The sequence below is a fragment of the Sinocyclocheilus anshuiensis genome, unplaced genomic scaffold (genome assembly GCF_001515605.1).
Source record: "Sinocyclocheilus anshuiensis isolate Anshui unplaced genomic scaffold, SAMN03320099.WGS_v1.1 scaffold1587, whole genome shotgun sequence".
In the NCBI taxonomy this organism is placed as follows: Eukaryota; Metazoa; Chordata; class Actinopteri; order Cypriniformes; family Cyprinidae; genus Sinocyclocheilus; species Sinocyclocheilus anshuiensis.
Genome location: NW_015552638.1, coordinates 85,816 through 89,404, shown reverse-complemented (window position 1 = coordinate 89,404; position 3,589 = coordinate 85,816). Strand labels below are relative to the sequence as shown.

The following is a 3,589-nucleotide window of genomic DNA, read 5'->3' as shown; positions in this document are numbered from 1 at the left end:
CATTTGTAAGTCGCTTTGGATAAAAGTGTCTGCTAAATGACTAAATGTAAATGTAAATGTGCTTGATAGAGTTGAGCGTGCAGAGATCATAGAAAGTGGCTAGGTCGGAGGTGGAAATGGGATGAGTTAATGGGTCTGAAAGGTGAGCTGCAATAGTTTGCAGTGTCGGATCCGAAGCTTGGAGGGTGAGGAGATCATCAGCGGCAAATTGAGGTGAGAGTACAACGTGGGGTGGGGTTTTGCGCACCAGTGGCGTGCTGGAGGCAGGTTATGGCAGCCACTGATGGGGTGGGTGGGAGGACAGGAAATGTCCAGGACTCTCCGTGTAATGCACCTGCTTTGGTGAGGGCATCAGTTTGGTCATTGAGATCTTTGTCTTGTCCTGGTTGACGTGAGTGGCCTCGGACCTTTTTCCAATAAACGATCATGTCATGTTCAGTGACAATGGCATCGCATGCTTAGAAGAGTCCCTGATGTTTGACACCCAGTCAACACATGAGATCATGCGATGATCACAGTGACATCACACCATTCTCATACGGTGATACTCACAGTGTGAGTAATATGTGAGCTCATTGTGAATTCAGAATGTTGAGCAGGTTGAGAGGAGGCAGTTCAAATATCTGTCACCGAGGCTTTCTATATCCTGTAAGAACCTTCTCCAAACATACAACTGACTTCCAGACACAGCCTTCAATCAAATCAACTGAAATACAAAATACTTTTTGTTGAAAAAATCTTTTGTGATCTCAGCAGAGGATGATTAAACAACTCCACAAACAGCATCAACAGCTTCACTCATTATTAACCAGACTGACTTTATTTCTGTCAGACATCCACAAAAGTGCGTATTGAGAATTAACAGAGATTAAGATGATGATGTTTTATTGTTTCATTTGACGCTACCATCAAGGTGATTAGTGTTTGCTTTAGTTGGGCTCTTGACCCTTGACTTTATAACATTATATTTTTTTGGGCTGCTGTAACTGTGTTTGTAAAGCACAATTGTTATGTCAAGGAATGCCAAAAAGAGACTGTAACTAGGTGATATCGGTTTGTTATTGATGATAACAACACAGTCATCACTTAGATTCAGTCTTTGTGAGAAGTTATTAATCTAAAGTTTCTAATTATAATAGCTCTTTGATTATATGGTATAGAATCCAACAGTGTAATAATTTATGAAAAATTTTAAAAGCATGATATGTCACAAGCATTTTGAACTACTGTGTCATTTACTCTGTGCAGTGAGTGCACTTTGACCTCACATTAGTATGAGCACACATTGAGGGCGCTGTGAGGTTACACTTTTAGCTCACTGTGACCTCACATTGTGACCTCATCATGAGTATCCTGGTATCTCATGGTGACATCACTGCGAGATCAAATTGTTGACTGGGCAGGCTTGTTGTTAGGTGTCTTGAATCCATTCTGTTTCCATCCAGCTAGATGGCATGTGAAGCTTAGACGGGCGTAGTTCGAGTCGGTACAGATGAGGAGTTCTTTTAGGGGATGCAGCAACTTGTAGGTTGATGAGGATGGCCGCTATTTCTGCATATTGCGATGAGTGAGGGCCTAATTTGAATTGTTGCGGCGGGCAAGGGGCATTGTTGAGCCAGACCACTCCCGCTCCAGCTTTCAAGTTGCCCTGTTGATTGTAGGAGCAGCCATCGACATATGCTGTGGGCATCCCTTCACATACATTCTCCTCGAAGTACCTGTGGTTTGTCTTTTGCGGCGGTAAAGGTTCTTTGGGTTCTGCTGTTCGGTGGAAGAACTCTTTCATCATCATTTTCATCAGTTCTTGTGAGTCGAAACACGGTGATGTCTTTTGTTCTGGTGTGGATTCAGTTTGAGCTCGGTCAGCTTGGAATCTTTGCTAGTTCTTTCGTCGATTCCTTGGACTGCTTGCTCCAGGGTGTGTTTGTCGTTTTCCCTTGGAGGTTCCGTTGGATTCCCACGAGCCTTTTCCTCTTGAGTTTCCAAATGAGTTTGGCTGATTCCAGGCGCCCTCTAGAGCCAGGTCCTGACTTTGAGTGTTGAAGTCAAGAACTGCTGTGGATTTGGTGCCTTTTTCTGAGGCCATCTTTTGTTTGCCGTAAGCTTTATGCGCCAAGTCTCGTAACTGTTGAGCACTCATTGTTCGCGGACATGCAAGGACGCCAAGATGGTGGCTTACCCCAGGATGAAGGTTTCTCAGGAAGAGAGTTTTGAAGTTCAGATCATCTTCCATGTCAAGCAAATTCTTTAATGAGGGCTTCTCGGAGCAGGTGGTAATCAGTTTTTGTGTGAGCAGGCTGCCGGTCCGGGAAGCTGCGCACGTCAGGGCTGGACGTTGTTTAGAGCAAATAGAGTCTATCTTTATCAGTGACATTGGGTCTCATTTCCAGATGGAAATCGACGTCTTGCAGATAAGCTTGGACATCCTGGCTACCTGGCACACTTGGGGTGAATTTGCCAATGTTCCTGGCGAGCTTGTCGAGGTCTTTGAGGTCCAAGCCATGCGATGATCTGTGACTGGCTGGAGCAAGTTCTTTTAGCTTTGTCGTGAGGTAAAGTTCTTCAGAGGGAGCCGGTGAATGTTTCAGCACTGCCCCCTCCCCCTTTTGATCACGTGTCAGTCCAGGAACAGGGGACCCGGTCCTGCTTGGCAGGGCCGAGACTGGTGCCCGTCGGGTCCTTGCAGGCTCAGGACGCAGCTCGTAGCCATGTCTGAGTTCCTCTCTGATGCTGTCGGACTTCTTTTTGATGTAGTCGAGCTGTTGTGTTAGGCGACTGATCTCATTTCTTGACTCATCCAGGTGAGTTTCGAGGGCTTTAATTCTGACGTTCTTGTCTCTGAAGTCGGCCTTTGCCTTTTCCAGGAGCAGTTCTGCATATTGTAGCTTGTTGGAGAGATCAGCTTAGTCAGCGTTGCCTTGTTCCATCTCTTGGGTAGTAGCTGCTAGGGTCTCTTTTAGCCTAGTGATCTCCTCCTCAGCGCCTTGTTCCACTTCATCAGGCCCTTCCCGTCGTTCCTGAGCCTCCAATTCTAGCTCCTCAACGCGTCGTTGTGTGCGTGTTAGCTCCTGCTGGAGATGGGCGGCGTGCCTGTCGCTCAGCTTGAGGGTGGCGATGAGTGTGTGACTTAAGGAGCCAGTGATCTTGGCTAGTTCTTTGTGACTGTAGCTCTGAATTGGGTCTTGTCTCATGAGGCTTGATATGTTGTCATTCAGCTGGTCCTGTGTCTGATGCTTCAGTGTTTCAGCACCAGTGGCCAACAGAGTCTGCTGTGCGAGACATGTTTTGGCGTGGTGAGGGAGATCTAGAACCTAGACTGACTCAGACCTTGAAGAAGAGAAAACAAAACAAAACAAAACAAACAGAGGTGTAAGTGTGCAATGTCAAGTGTGGTTTGACGTTGAGTGTGTAATGGACAGGTGAGTGTAGTTCTCAGCGACTGTGATCCTCTGGTGGGCGTGCTTCTAATTTGTAGTCTCTGTGGGGAAAATTTGTAAGCACACAGAGGTAGCACAGCTAGAGAACAGAGGGAGAGAAGAAAAATAACAAACAGAGCAAGGAACAGAATAATAATTGGCTGCTTCCAATT

The 3,589-nt window shown here is 46.1% G+C and overlaps 1 pseudogene; it reads right to left on the bottom strand.

Annotated features, from left to right (window-relative positions):
• Positions 1–2,234: 2,234 nt before the first annotated feature.
• LOC107666897 (uncharacterized) overlaps positions 2,235–3,589 on the bottom strand; it is a 5,656-nt pseudogene continuing 4,301 nt past the window's right edge.